General features: G+C 50.8%; 1 protein-coding gene across 3 annotated transcripts in view; it reads right to left on the reverse strand.

Moving 5' to 3' along the window:
* Nucleotides 1-15,921, reverse strand: part of RXRG (retinoid X receptor gamma) — a 154,964-nt gene that overhangs the window by 137,727 nt on the left and 1,316 nt on the right. The window contains exon 2 of one of the 3 annotated variants that reach the window (XM_019747337.3): nucleotides 9,406-9,552. The gene's annotated coding sequence lies outside the window, so the exon portion shown is untranslated. Of the gene's footprint in view, nucleotides 1-9,034; nucleotides 9,579-15,921 lie in introns of those variants that run through there. The other 2 variants (XM_088801543.1, XM_019747336.3) reach the window with 2 other exon arrangements.

A 15,921-nucleotide genomic window follows, 5' to 3' on the forward strand; every position in this document is an offset into this window, starting at 1 on the left:
TACGAACCTAATACAAAAATAGGCAAAAGGTAAAAACTAGCAGTTTTCAACAATAAAAAAAGTTTCAGCCATTAAATACTAATGAATAGTAAAACTTACTAATAATCAGGTAAGTGCAAGTCAAAACAAAAATGAAATGCCTATGAGACTGACAAACTTTTACAAATTGATCACAGCCAACATTGTTGAAGGCGTGGGGGTGGGGCTCCCAGACTGCTGTGGGAATACAAAGCAATGGACTCTCAGGCAGGGAACTCGGACTGTCAGTAGTTACAGAACCTTTGACTTAGCATTCCCACTAAATTAGACCTACTATTGATATAGTTATAAAATCTTGCCAAGATAATCTATATAGTTGGGTTCCTTACAGTTTTGTAATAGCAAAAACATTTCAAAGAAAGAGGAAGCAACAATTAAATTGACCACCAGCAGGAAAGTTGTAAAAAACAATAACGTGATAGTCTGACAACACCAAGTATTGGCAAAGTTGCTAAGCAACAGGAAGTCTCTTCTGCTGCCCAGGGGTGTGGAGAGGGATGGGTGCTGACATTTGGAAAAGGTTTGGCACTGCCTCATGCAGCTGACGTACCCCTGACCTAGACATTCCCGTCCTAGAAACATAGCTGTGAACACTGGTGCATATGAACACCAAACACATCTGTGAGTATGCTCACGAAAACATCTCCTACAATAGGCGCAAACTGGAAACCATCTAAATGTCCAGCAACATTAGAATTGATTTTTTTTAAGTGTGAGTTAGTGTACAATGGAATACTACTATTAGGTTGGTACAAAAGTAACTGTATTTTGTTTTGTTTTTGCCATTTTAACCTTTTAAACCACAACCTAATAGAATGAAAATGAATGAACTCAGCTACATGCTACAACGTGGACGAATCTCATAAATATAACACTGAGCAAAAGAACAAACACAATTCGTGATATTCCATTAGAACAGAGTCATATACAGAAAAATAAACTATCTTATTTAGAAGTGCATCTACACATGGTAATTTTTTTTTTAATGCAAGGAAATTATTATCATAAAAGTCAGGACAGAGAGATTTCCAACAGGATAAGGCTGCAATTGAGGAGTCCACTGGCAGCCTTGGGGTAGAGGCAGTGTTCTATTACTTGACCTGGGCAGACTCTCAATGGTGTGTGTGTGTGTGTGTGTGTGTGTGTGTGTGTGTGTGTGTGTGTGTGATAGCATAATAAAATAAGGACAAAAGAAATTTTAAATGTATTATTGGGACATCCTTATGATGGCAATGCCACCATCAAAGAAGGACGAGACAGCTCTTCAAATACTCATGTATGAGGTCTCTAAGATGCATTAAGTGAAAGAAACAAAGTGCCAAAGTGTGCATGGCATAAAATCTTGTGTGTAAACAGATGATAGATACGTGGATACATATATTCATAAATAGATGGACAATGGATAGATACATAGGTAAATACAAAGATACAAAGATAGATGATAGATCAATAATTGATACATAGATATATGCATATAAAGAAACAAACCCAGGTAGACAAATGCATATATGGAAACCTATACATAGGTGACAGAAAAACAGATAAACGACTGAGTACATAGATACAGAGTACACAAAAATATAAATACACAGAAATATATAAGACACAAAGGTACAGAGATGCTAAACTAACTCACAGATACACAGATGCAGAAATGGATACGTGGATATATTAGATGACAGGATGCATGTGTGCAGATTTTGTTTTGTTTCTGGAGGGAACCAGAAAACAAATAGTGGTCACCTCCAGACAATGCTAGAACACACATCCATAAAACAGCACGTGGCATTACTTAAGAGTATAATGCCATTTTAAAATATATTTTTATATGTATTAACCTAAAATTAAAAAGCTAAGAGGCAAGGAGCATTTGTTTGGGATCCAAAAGAACTGCAATTTGAGGGCACAGATTCAGGTAGAAACCCAAAATGCGTCCCAATTATGGGGTGAAGGCAAGGGGTTTTCATGAGAAAAGGGAATAATTGCATGAATGGAAGCAATCGAGTTCCACTGGTCAACAAGCTGAGTCACTCTTTAGCTGTACGTGACTGCTTACTGCTTCTGTCTTCAGAAGGAACGTCCACGGTCAACTGTCCCTGTGCTCAGGAGGTCTGCTCTCCTCTTAGCTTCACAGACCATTGTATGCAAGACAGCACTGCTTCGTCCAAGGGTCATGCTGCCTGATTCACAGAATCCAAAGTTTAAGGGCCAAGACGCGCACGGCAGTGCTGTGAGTGGCTGCTCTGGCCCTATTTTGTTTTTGTTTTCTTAGAGAATTTTTATAATAAGAGTGTATTTGAGCCAACATTAATGACATATGCTGGGGACTGAGTTCTCGAGTGCTCCCTGCTCTGGCCCTGTTTTGAAATGGCTCCACTCAGGTCATTTTTCACATATGCACAGAATAGAAAGATGGTAAGAATGTACGGGAAACAGTAAAAGAAATGTCTAGTAAGAGTGCTGGATGACCATATTCTGTTTTGCCCCTTATTTAGATTTCCCAAAACTTCAATAATAAAGATCTATTTTTGATTTAAAAATATAACTACCTCTTAAATTAGAATACAAATAAAACAGACACACTTGACTTAAAAAATAAATGAAAGCACACAGGCAGTCATTACTCTTTTTATTCACAGCTGTTCACCAGAGTCCTTACACAGGAAGGGGACACTTCAGCAAGGTCCTGGCGAGCTTTCTACCTGGAAAGCTGTGTGCAGTGGGCACCTGGTCCTGCCATTCCCGTGTGGGGACAGGGATGTGACAGGAGCTGTGTCAGAGGATGGACAGGGCTCAGAGCTGGGGACTCTGACCGTGCCCTCAGGCAGAGTGTCCTCCTGCACTCACAAACCTGAAGCTGAGTCAGACCTTGCAAACCACAGGCGCTACTCAGATGTCCACCCGCTCACTAACTAAACAAATACTCACCAATGGGTCCAGGCCCTGGGGACCTAAAGATAAAGTGTCTCCTGGCAGGGGTGACACATTACAATGGGGCGCAGAGACAGCAAGTGACTACATTACAACAAAAGGTGAGATGTGATCAGAAGAGAAACTAAGCAGGCAGGAGACCCATTAGCCCAGAGGAGCAGGTCAGGAAAGGCCTGAGGAGGGCAGGGCTTTGGGAGGTGGGAGAGAGGATTTCAGGGAAGGGCTCAGGACTGAAGTTCCCGTCCGCCCTGAGGGGTCCAGGGGGGGGGGTGCTTCCTCCCACCTCAAGCACGGTCGGTCCGAGGACTTCAAGAAAACCATTAGGAAGAGCCTGCCATGGGCTCCCTGGATGGGGGGCCATGTTTCTTGGTGTGGGAACTGATCACTGAATGGGTGAGGGTGGGGCTGTACCAGCAGGCAGCGCCCCTCCCCAGTGCGGGCAAACACTGTGTGAGGGCTGACCCAGCCTGACCACACAGGTCACAAGACAGAGACGTGGCCTGGAGCCCTCCTAAATTCTGACCAAGGAGGGTCTCTGAGAATGGGGACGGGACCCCTCCTGGAAGTCTGACCGGACAACACCCCAGGAGAAACATCTGCGTTGTGAGAAGTGCCGGCAGAGGAGCCTCTGAAGACGCTGGGAGAAAGGCCCCCGAGTCAGCCACAATGACCTACCAGGCCCAGAAGCTTCTAATCCATTCATTCACCCAACGTGTAGTCCCTGAGCTCCTACCACGTGCCACACTCAGCTCTAGGCCCTCGGCATGTCCGTGAGCAACTGTGAAATGGGGGAGGGGACACAAATGAAACAAATGGCAGCATGGATCTATAACCTACCAGCTGTGACAGAATTAGACGTGGGGGATGAGCAGCAGGGTAACAGGGGTTGCATGTATTTAAATGTGTGCATAAATGGTATGTATATATATTTTATGTATTTTCTACTTTTTTAAAAGGGTAAGAGTGATGCGAGTTGTAAAGTTGTTTAACTTTAAATTTGAAATAATTTCAAACTTACAGAAAAGTTGTAAGAATATTACAGAGAACTCCCATATGCCTCTTATGTGTACGCATATACATATGTATCCAAGCATGCATTTAAACATTTTCTATCTGTTATTAACATGGCTTACAGATTCTTATTTTACTGACTCAACTGTAACTGTAATCCATTCCTATCATTATTTATACTGAATATCAAATTTTTCTAAGCACACTTTTACTTTTTAACACAAGACTTCCCAGGCTGCCCTGGGAATCAGCCATATTCCCAAGGAGCTCCCTTCACCTGGAAGGAAAAATGAGGCATGGGATCAAGTGTCCTTCCCTAAAACCACTATTTGCTTCTATACCCTTTTTATTTTTTGTCTCCCCTTCTGTTCCTCTAAAGAAGTACTTTTCTTAGCAGGTGACAGTCTCTCCACTGCTCCCATCTCCTCCTGGCCGCCCACGTGTTTGCCTCTTTCATGCCATTTCTTACATCCTCCAACCCTCTCCTTATTGCATTATCCAGGCCGCTCATCTTCTTCCTGTTGACCCCTTACTTTTCTCCTTCTCTTCATAGCCCAACATAGTACAGAATTTCCTACACGCTCAGCTCTAGCTGCCCATCTCCAATTCTTTCCACCCACCTTCAGCCAGGCTTCCTGTCCCATCACTCCTCTGAAACTGCTCTTGTTAATGTCGTTTCTCTCTCCGAGTCCTTTTGGAAAGTTTGGCAGTTGACACTCTTTCCTCCTCACTGGCCTTTGTGATGTCACGCTCTCCCGGTTCCCCTCACCTCGCCGGTCGCCCCCTCTTGTGTTGTTGCTCCTCCTCCTTTACCAACCTCTCAACCCTGAAGGGCCCAATAGGGCCCTCTGACCTGAACCTCATTCTATCCTATGTGCGATTTTAAATACCATCCATATAGCCTGGATTTCCAAAAGTGGACCTCAAGCTCAGCCCTGAGAGCCAAGCTCTTATCTCCTCCTGGATGTCTAAGAGGTGTCTCAAAGTAAGATGTGGGGCAGAGACTAGCTAGTTGTTCACCAAATCCTTTTCACCTTGAGCTCCCAGCCAAGCATTTCCTCGCTTCCCTTGCAGCTAGATGTAGCTCCACAGCAGAGCAGTCACAGGATTGAAAGAGCTTGGACTCGTGAATAAATGCGTAAAACACCATCCACTGAATACCCGCATTGAACTGTTTTATGAACAAGAAAAGAAAAATCTATTGTGCTCAGCAACTGTTATCTTGAGGTTGTTAAATAGCAGTTGGCCTACCCAGACACTAGATGTCCAAAACGGAACTTCACTGTCCCACCAAGTTTCTTCTCCGAGCAGCTTCTCTACCTTGGTAATTCCTTGGCCATTGATGCCTTTTCCATCCTACTGCTCGAGACAGAAGCCTCGATTTCTTTCTTTGCCTCACCCACACATCCAGCCCACAAGCATGGTCTCGACTCCATGTCTGTATTATTCCAGTCTTGCTAAAGTAACAAACAAAACCAAACTCACAGCGAGTTACGACAGGTATTTATGCTTCACACACGTCTGCAGCATGGCTGTGACTGTGCTGGGCTTGGCTGACCTTGGTTGTGTCCAGGCCAGTGTGGCTCCAGACGGCACCAGAGTTGGGTCTGCAAGCCGTGTCTCATTCCGGCACTGAGTGAAGCAGCAGTGGCTTCCTGAAACGTGATCTTTTCACAGTGGGTGGCAGAAGCACAAAGGAGGTGACAGAAATTTTCCAGGCCTCCTAAAACTTCAGGTTGAAATCTCAACCATAATCTGTGATTACCTTGTTTTTGACAAGTCCCTGTATTGCAAGGTAAGCTCTGTTACTGCCTGGCATCTAGTAGGTACTTAAGAAACATTGACTAAATTAATGTTAAATGGCAGGATTCTGGAAAAGTAGTTTGAGGCTAGATTGTGAAGGGTCTTGAAATGCCTTAATGGCCTGGACTTCAACTTAAAGGCACTGGTCAGTCATCCAACACGAGGTCTGCTTCAGAAGGGGAACTGTGACAGGAGCTGGGGGACGAATTTTAGTTCAAGGGTTACTTTACTTGTCCAGGTCGGAGGAGACTTAAGGCCTAAACTAGGGCAGAGGGACTAGACAGGAGTCTGCTTTGCGGTAACACCAGTAAGAACTGGTAATAACAGCATTCACTTATTTATTAAGTGCCCAGACTATGTGCTGCCTTCACAAGAGCCAAACAAAATAGGTGTTAGTAGACTCATTTTGAAGATAAAAAGACAAAACAAGTTTCAGAGCACTTAGGCCCTTCCTGAGTCACACAGCTACAGGTGGCTCTTCTGGAACCCACTGCAGGACCGCTCTCAGGCCCGAGGAGTGACGCCAAGTTTCTAACAGAGGTAACTCCTTACAGGAGGCCCCTCGCCCAATACGTGCAGGTCGGATGGCAAAGGTGATGAATGAGGTTTTGGGCGCCCTGTGGGTGCTGCCTGCAATACAGGAGGTGGTTCTGCAGGAAACAGAAGCCGACTCGGGCCGACTTGAACAGGCTGTTTCCTGAAAGGCTGTGAGGCTCACGGAGTGAGCGGAAGGCTAGACGCACAGGCTTCATGAGAAGCTCAGGCACCCGGGGGGCTCCAGACGCTGGGCACCGACACCCTCCTTCACGCCTTCATCCAACAAACAGCAATTGAGCAGCAGGCACGTCAGAGCACGGGGGGCTCGGGAGCGAGGAGCGAGACAACATCCCCCCTTTCATGAGAGTGCACTGGAGTGGGGGAGCCAGGCCATGAACTAGTCACTAAACCCCAAAGTGTGTCGATGGCAGAACACAAGGCAAGGAAGGGGGACAGGAGGGCTGTGAGAAGAAGGTGCCATTTTTAACGGAGTGGTTAGAAAAGCCTCTGTATTTTCCAAAATTTCTATAATAAACAAATACTGCGTTTGTGAGGATGTTTTTAAAAGCAGGTCCTGAGTGGTCAAGTCCTCTGTGGTCAGTGCGAGGCGGGAAGGGAGGGGCCAGACGCTGCTGCCCGTCCTTGCATCGCCCCCGCCGCCGCCTCACCCGCCTGTCCTTACACGGAACAGCCAACAAGCGTCTCACTCCTTCCCGCGGCTGCGACAAAACCAGCGAGGGCTGCGCGGCCTGCACCGCAAACGCCGATTTCCCCCAGTTCCGGAGGCTCGAAGGCCGCGATCCAGGTGCCAGCGGACTCCGCGTCTCAGGAGCCGGCTCCGCGGCTCACGGGGGCCCTTGGCCGAGCGAGCCCCGCGGGGTCCGTCATCCGGGCGCTGCTCCCGCTCCTGAAGGCCCCGCCCCGTGACCAGTCACCCCCAAGGCCACACCTCCACGCACAGTCACGTGGGAGACTCGGCTTCAAGACGCGCCCGGGGTGAGAGGTGACAGTCGGTCCACAGCCGCGAGGGGACAGGACCCTCCTCCCTTCAACGTCCCATCGACAAGCCCTGCGCCACCGCGCGGCACAAACCCTCCGTGATGAGGCCTTCCTGTCCCTGAGCAGGAACCGGAAGCGTGCGGATGGCGGGAGCTGCTGAAACGGCGACAGTCAACACTACGAGCCCTCAAAGTACTTCAGGACGTGCGGCCACGACAACCCAACAAAAAGCACCGACACCCAGCCCAGCGCCCGAGACCTGCCGCCCCGGCTCTGCGCACCCCCTCGTGGGGTCCTGCGGCTGCCGAGGACGCTCACCGAGGGGCCGCACCCACAGGAGGCCGGGGGCGCCCAGGGGAAGGGCGAGCCGACCTCACAGGCTCAGCCGCGAGTCCGGCTCCTGCGGCCTGGCCTCACGCGGGCCTCAACGGCGATCCCTCCCCGGGCAGGACACGGGCGCCACTGGGACCCCGTGGTCCCCCAGGCGGTGCTGCACTGGTTCCCGAAACAGAACCCAGAGAGCGGGACGCCCAGCCGGCGACAGGGGGGCGTGAGCGGGCAAGGCCACCAGGCGGCAGGGCTTGGCTCGGTCTCTCGACAAGTGACAAACCACCTCAAACAGTCACATTCACCAGCCGGGGACACGCGCCGGCCCTAACACCCCGGGATGCCCGGACCCCGACTGGGCAGCCACCGCAAGCCCCCAGCGCCTGCGCAGTCGCCCGCCCACGTGACGTGCCTACTTCCGCGCACGCCCGGTGCAAACCTGCACCTAGACACAGGCTACGGTGGCTCTGCTGGGGAGAAATTATTAACGTGCGACCGCTCTGCAAACCCAATGGCGGGGACAGTTTAGGAAGACATTTGCGGGAGGGGCTAGATAAATAAATTTGGGAGTGCAAGGGGTAAATCAGTGGATAACCACGAGGAGGAAGAAAATTTGGCCTCCGCCTCACAACCCGAAGCTTGGAGCCTGGAGAGCGCCCTCAGAAGCGCGCCCTCAGAAGAGCGCCCAGGAACTCGGAGCCTGACCTTGGGGGCGTGGCCTCGCGGCGCCCCTGGGCGGGGCCTGCTCTGGACCACGCCTCTCCTTGTCCGCGGCCTTAGGCGCCGCACCCACACTTCGCTACGCAGCTGCGGTCTGCACCAGCCAAGCGGAGGTGATCCAGGTGAGTTACCGCACCTTGCGGGCAGGGAGGCGCGCCGGCCCTGGGCCCTCGGAGGCACCTCAGGTCCTGCCCTGGGCACCGCCCATGTCTCTGCCATCCCGCTCTCTCTACCCCTTCTTGTTCGTAGATTTCTTTTATACCTTTCCATCCCCTTCGCCCCCCACCTGCCCTGCATCCTCCCCAGGATGGAGTGGGTTTGCAGCATCGAGGCCGCCGGCCTCGCTGTCCAACTCAGGGAGAGCCTCAAGGTCAACCCTTCCTCAGTCCCTTCCTTCCCGGGGCTGTGCCTCCGGAGCCCGCCCGCCGACCTTGCCAGCTGCAGCTCTGGTGCGGTGGATGGGCCGGCGGGCACTGCAGGGCAGTGGGCACTGCAGGCCCATCGGTAATGCCGGTTTTAAGGCGGCCTGGAGCGCTGCGCCGGCGAAGATGTGGACATGTAGCTGGGGACCTTCTGGGAGCCCCCTGGGGAATTGCATTTGTTTTCCTCCTGACTCGTAGAAACGTCTGTCAGTTCGTATTGGAACAGTTAAATAGTCATTTCCTACCTGTGCCTTAGAGCAGGAAACTCCGCAGGGAAGGACGCAGAATCGTCACTTACGGCTCTGCCTTAGATTTCTGAGAACTTCCCCTCTATCCGGTGCCTCTGCAGGGAGCCCCGAGCCCCAGCTGAGGGCTGGCTGCAGGGCGTGGAAGGGGCTGGAGACTCGTCGGTGAGTCATTCCCCGAGTTGTGGCTTCTCCTAATAATTTCCTTGGGAGTCACGAGTTTACGAGCTACATTGTAGCTTAGGGGACCAGTGAGTGTGGGAAAGGAGGTAAAGGGAAAGCAGACACAGGCGGGTGGGTAGGGAAGGGGCGAGGGGCTGGGGCTTCAATCCCTAAACTGGAGTTGGGGGTCCGGGAGGGAGGACACTTACTGTTCTGCAGAGGGATGGTCCTTGCAGGTGCAGTGGAAGGAACTAGGCGTGGTCATGCGGAATTGCGCGGATTTCACATTCCTCTGTGCGTGGGGGCTGGAGCAAGGGCTTCTCCTGGGAGATCTGGAGATCTGCTAGCCTGCAGCGCTGAGAGGCACCCAAGGTTACTGGTCAGAGTTACAGCCTATACTTCAGTTCAACAGATTCAGTTCATTGAATTTAGTTCAAAGAATTTGGTTCACCAGTATCTGAGTGGGGGGGGGGGGTCAAGAATATCTATCCTCACAGGAGTTAAATAAAACTAACATCCAAAATCCAAACAAATACATTTCACTCCAGCAACACGTTCTGTTAAGCTTCCCTTCTGACACATTGTTACAGAAATAGAAAACTTTGTCAAGCATTTTTTTTTTTCCAGAACCAATGTTACTATATATAGATAGAGACCGGGTGGCCAGCCATGGAAACCACACTCCGGGGGCTTCCTGCAAAAGGCTGGCCTAGCTTTCGGAGGAGACAATCCTGAAAGGATTGGATAGCAGAGACCCAGCGTGAATGAAAGAAGGGCTTTACCCCATTATCCAGAGAAATGCCGAAAAGCCCTTGGGACAATCTGCAATGAAGTGGATGACAAATCAATCTGTCCAAAAGTAATTTAGTGCCTACTGCACAGCTAGCTGCATTTAAATATACTGCTCCCTATATTTATGTTTAAATATTCTGAATCTATATCCAGAACACCATTGACAATCACAATTGACCATGAACCATTTCCCATTTTTAAAGCAATGTTTAAGAGAATATCCTGCTATAGTTTTGCAACTGGATTCATTAATACTCCTTGTGCCATCCTCCTGAAAAAGAATTTAGCAATTACCAGGTAGGTCACTGCTGTGTGAAACAGAATTCCCGAGTTTTCCCTTGCTCTCTCTGCCAGTGTCTGTCTATCTACCTGTCCCGTGGGGAGTAAAGCAGTGAGGAGATGGCATGTGGGTGCTAACTTCCAAATACATTTGCAAATACCCTCAAGGAGTTCAGCGTTTGGAATCCCAGGTCCCCCTGCTACCCTCTGAGTTCTTTCTAGAGCTGACCTGTTCATTAACTGGAACTTGGGATCTAATATTTTGGTGCCTCAGTATGCTCTTTTTAATATGAGTGATATTTTATTTCTCCAGCCTGAGAAATGTGAATGATTGATGCAGACAGGCATCGTTAGATAGCCCCCCCCACCCCCCCTGCCTCAGGCAGGAGCTGGCAGCAGGTGGTTCCTTCACTGAGAATGACTGATACTCCAGTGGGGACTCTGCAGCCGCTGAGAATTAAGTGCAGTCTGCCCATGTTTCTTGTGGTGCAAAATCCAAATGGTGTCAGTGTGACTCATTCGAACATTTGAGATTTTTTTTTTTCCTCTTCTGGAAGTCAGACCTGCCGTTCCTGTGTAATGCCAGTTAAGGGACAGGTTACGTGGAAGTCATGATATAAAAATGAAGTGCCAGTTTTGGTGTTGCTCCTTGCACACCTGTATACCTAAAAGATTGGAGAATATTTTCTTCCTTCCTGTAATCTCTCCTCTTGTCATACTGCAGTGCTGACACTCATTTAAAAAAAAAAAAAAGTTCGTTTTTGGACCTTTTCCAAGATTTCTTTTTCTTCCATTTAGAAAGATCTCAGGCTTTAATCAGTCACAGACTTGGAGTTAATCGTTAGTTTTCTGTTCTTGCTAATATTATGCTCAGGAGAGGGTCTGAGGAGGTAGAAACGTTTCAGAAGAGGTCAGGTGTGGTCAAAGGTGACTCCAACCGCACTGAGAGGCAAGATAGCCAAGGACTGAGAGCAGAGATTCTGGAGCCAGACTGCCTGGCTGTGTGTGAAGCCAGGCTCTCTCTGTGATAGCTGTGTGACCATGGGCAGATGACTTAGCCTCTCTGATGCTGTTTCCTCCTCTGCAAAATGGAAGTAATAATGTATCATAGAGGTGCTGTGAGGGGTTATTGAGTTAATATTGGTGAATCAGTGTTTGACACACACTGAACAATATATGTGCTAACAGTATTATGGATAACAATTGATTTCTCTTACTGCCCTTCTTCTAGTCTGTCGCTGCCCTCCAGACGCACAGGTCTCCAAGCACAGCCCTCACATGTCCCCACACCTGTGTGCCTTCTGTGCTCACTCTGTGTTCTGTCACGTCCCCGCTGCTGTCCTACACAGCCCTCACCCAGACCCGATCCGTCACCCTACTGGTCCTTGGTCCTCCTGCACTGTCCCCCTTCACTTGACTGTATTCTTCCTTCTCGGTTGGGTTACCACTGTGCCCTGCACCCCACATGGAGTATGGCACTTAACAGGGGGACGTCAGGCAGGGACTCATTCTGAGGCCACACTGAAGAAGGTGGCAGGTGGCAGGCAAGCATCCCGTTTAGGTAACAGGGTTTCCCCTGCAGTGGCCTCATCTGATCAGCTCCATTTCATGACTTGTTGAGGTTTTTATTTCCTTCTGCATCCCGTGGCTTCTCCCTGTCCTCCCCCTGCCTGTGAGGCTGCTGCCTTCAGAACTCAGGGAGTTCCCGTCCCTGGGATCACATCTCTGGGAGACTCGGCTCCAGATGGTCCAGTGTGGCCCCAGGGCCCACCCAGAGAGCCTTTTGTGTCAGGAATCTGGAAAAATCTGTCATCACAGCAGCAGTGGAACCTAGGATCTGTCCTGTCTTGTTACAAACCTGCTCTTAGATTCCTGAAATGCTGCATTACCAGGCGCCCGGGAGATGGCTCCATCCAGGTATGCGTGTTCAGCCCTTTGCACGCAGAAGTCACGCTCTCGACAGAAGGCAGCAGGTCCCCTGCTCACCTGGCCTGAGCAGTCAGTGTCGGCCCCTCCCACTGACCAGTAAGCAGTCACTGAACTTGAGCTGGCCCTCCCCTCCCCCTCCCAGGGCAGTAACGTGCTCAAAGTTCACAAAGTTGGAATTAAACATGTGAAACTTGAATATCGTAAATGACCAAGCTGTGGCCATTTCACTGTAAAGCTGAATGCACATGGATTATAGCCGTGATCTCTAAGAGGGACAGGGCGTCCATCGTCCTGACTTAGGGTGACACTGACGAGGGACTCGAGGACATGCTGGCAAGGCCCACTTCATGACCAGCCTTTGCTGTTTGCCTCCCGGGGTTAATAAGCAGGAGGAATAATGGACGGTGTGGCTATGGCTCTAACTGTTCACTTGTGGCCCTTAGAGCAGTCGTTACTGAGGACCAGCGTGGCTGTGGGCGAGACTGTTTTCCTCGCCTGGGATATTCCTTCTCTTAAATGTCTTTGTATTCGTTCTTAAATTTAGCTGTCATTTGAAGCGTCGACACTCAGATTTCAACATCTGTTTAATGCAGAAATGACCGGAAGTGGCATTTTGAAAGTAAAGGATGGATGACTTTTGTGCTGCGTCCCTCTGTGCGCTCAGATTTCTCCATTGAGTTTTATGTGGGCTCCGGAGGGTCAGCTGCCTTCCTGGAGATAATTCTGAGGCCTGTTCCTTTGTCGACACATCTGGAGGCAGAACTGAGGCTGGGCAGCTACCCAGGGGTGCGTTAGGGGAGCGAACGAGGCCCCAGGGCGACCTCAGGGACGTTCAGACTGGCCTTTCCAGTTACCACCCTCGTGTCACTCATGCAGGTGTTGATTTTGTCGTGTAAAATGAGGGACCCCACGTGAGACAGACTGGATGCACAGCACAGGCAGCCAGATCAGGATTCTCTTGAAACCTGGGGAACGGTTCCATGTCAGTGTGTGGGTGCTTTCTCCTTGTCCTGTTCCTGGATGCATCAGTGAGACATTACAGTACAGTTTGAGGAGAGCAACCTTGCAAATAGTAGTAGCGTTACCGTCATCCACACTGGCTTTTGTTTGTTTGAGGTGAAAGGGGAAAACTCTCCCTTAACACATTTGATTGATTTTGCTTTAGTGAAAGATACGTTGATACCACTTCCTGGCTCAGAAGTGATCCCTGGCTTGAGGCAGCGGCCCGAATCCATAAAGCCTGCTTTCGCTTCATCTGTGCCCATCGTGCCCCAGGGAGTTTCTACTGGCATCCGGGGGGGCCTGAGTAAACAGGAGGAGAGCTTTTCCCCCAGGAGTTTGCTGTTGACGGTGGTTCAGGGAGTTTTCTGGGTGACGCTTGTGTAACTAAAGGAACCCTGCCCCAGTGAGATAAGGCGAAGCAGGAATTGGAGGAGACGCTGAGCGAAGTGGACGTGGAAGGAGTGGTTCTGCTTCCAGGAGAATCCCAGGGGAGAGGCTTTGAGCCACGTGTCGTCCTGACACGCGCGTGGCTCACTCAGACCCTGGAAGGGAGCACAGCTTCCAGGGGTGAGACCAGCAGGCCTCATTTCGCACCCAGGTCTGATCGCTCCCAGTGGTGCCTTGTTTCTTTCTTGAAATCCACTGGCTGCACAGAAGACTTGACGCTCCAAGTGCTGTCCCACAGACCTCGACGCCCCGCAGGTCACTTGGGCATCACTGTGCTCTGACCTCCCCCAGAAGCCGACCGCACCCTGCAGGGGCGTTTCCGCTGTCCCCCGTCTCCCGTGCCCCACCGGCTGCAAAACACTCTTGCAGGTTTTCTTCCCCCAACCAGATATGTCCTGAAAAACACATCATGTTTGCCTAGTAAATACTGTGGTTAGTAAGAAAGTTACAAATAAAGGTGCTGCTGTTTTTTGGGGGAAAAAAGTACAAATAGTTAGGTTTCTAAAGTGTTCTCGAAAGGGGCGTCTATAAAGAACCCACAGCCAACACCCTGTTCCTTGGTAGAAGATGGGGCTTCCCTCCGAGATGGGGACAAGGTGAGGGTGTCTGCTCTTGCCATGTCTGCTCCACATGGCACTGGTCCCAGCCGGGCCATCGAGCAAGAAACAAAAGGCACCAGGTTGGAAAGGGAGAAGTGCAGTGTCTTCGCAGAGGACATGGTCCTGTGTGTAAAGTGCTCCAGAAAGCGTGGACCTTGCTCCCCACTCCCGGCTCAGGCTCTGGCTCCGGTCCTCCCCTTCTCCTGGAGAAGCTGGGGCAGAGTTCCTGCACCGCCCCCAAGGGGTGTCTGCTCATCGCTCCCCACCTGGGGAAGGGGCGCTCTAACTCCTGGGTCAGGAGCAAAGGGCATGGGGGCAAGGTCAGCACTCACTGGCTGTGGGGCCTTAGACAAGTTACTGGACTCCCCTCTGCCTCTGTTTCCCGGTCTGTAAAACGGGGGTGGTAATAGTAAGTACCACACAGGACGGTTATGGGGCCCACACTAGGTCTTAGAGCAGGAGTTCAGCGTGTAGGGGTGATGTCATCCCCATGCTGCTGTTTCTGCCACACGGGATGGAAACATTCATCCGGAATTACTGGGAGGTCCCACTGGACCCTTAAATAGGCCTCTCATTTGAAGTCAGAATGTGAGGTGCACGTGATCCGTGGCGTGGAAGTGAGTCTCAGAGGTCGTCTTCAGCATAAAAAGCATCACTGCTGAAGAGTGAAAGGCCTTCAGTCTAGTGGCAATATCTGACCTGATGAGGGACAGTGACCACCAAGAGAGCTGGGAATCGAGCGGCCGTCACAGGCTGGGTTGAAGCCCCAGAAGGGACTCAGTGGTCTTACTCTGACACTTAACCAGCGAGTTGCGAGGTCAGCTACACCCGTGTGGAAAGCTCCGCTCCGAAAGGACTTCTGGGCTGTGCTCTGTGGCCCCTTGGAGACGCCACGTCGAGGGCGGAGTTCCCACCGCAGAAACCTTATCTCGTTGGGCGGGTAACAGGGCTGTCGAGGACCCAGTGCAGTGTGTGCAGCCTGCGTGAGTGTCATGCCTGAGGGTGCGGTGCCAGCTATCAGCGTCCCGAGTCTGCACCCTGGAAGCTATCTGCTGGCTCCGGGCTGGCACTGCCTCGGGTGTGGCCGGGCTGCCGGGGGCGAGGCCACGGGGAGCTGAGCTGCCCCCGTCCCAGAGCACACACCTGTACCACACCGTGAAGGCCAATCTCTGAGGCACGGAGACACCCATCTCTTTGCCCTGGATTCCTACGAAAAATAGGAACTCAGCAAATGATCAACTTTTTTTAACCCTGAGGGATCTGAGCTGCTTCTTTCCTTAAAGGACAAGCCATATCTGTTTCGGTCCCTATTGGACCTATATTTTCAGCAGCCGTGGTGACAGAGCTTTTCTGTGTTCTGCCTTCCTTCTCGTCCTTAAGGAAGCCACACATCTACTTGCTTCCATTGCTTCAGTAGATACTTTTGGGGGCGAACAGGAAACTGAAACTGGTTGGGTGCATGCTTTATCCCAGGCTCAGTGCCAGGTGCGGCATCTCCTCATTGGCAGGGGTCACTGCTAATGCCACCTGACCCCACAAGTATCCGTAAGCACACACTTACGTGTCTGTGAGGCGACATGGGCATCTGCTGACCTTAGTCTCTGTCTCAGCACTGCTCCCAGCGCTCGGAGGTGCTGGCTGCTGTGGCCTGGGCAGCAGGCTCACCTGGTGGGCGTG

The sequence above is a fragment of the Rhinolophus sinicus genome, chromosome 11 (genome assembly GCF_057876585.1).
Source record: "Rhinolophus sinicus isolate RSI-liver-muscle chromosome 11, RSI-T2T, whole genome shotgun sequence".
Lineage (NCBI taxonomy): Eukaryota > Metazoa > Chordata > Mammalia > Chiroptera > Rhinolophidae > Rhinolophus > Rhinolophus sinicus.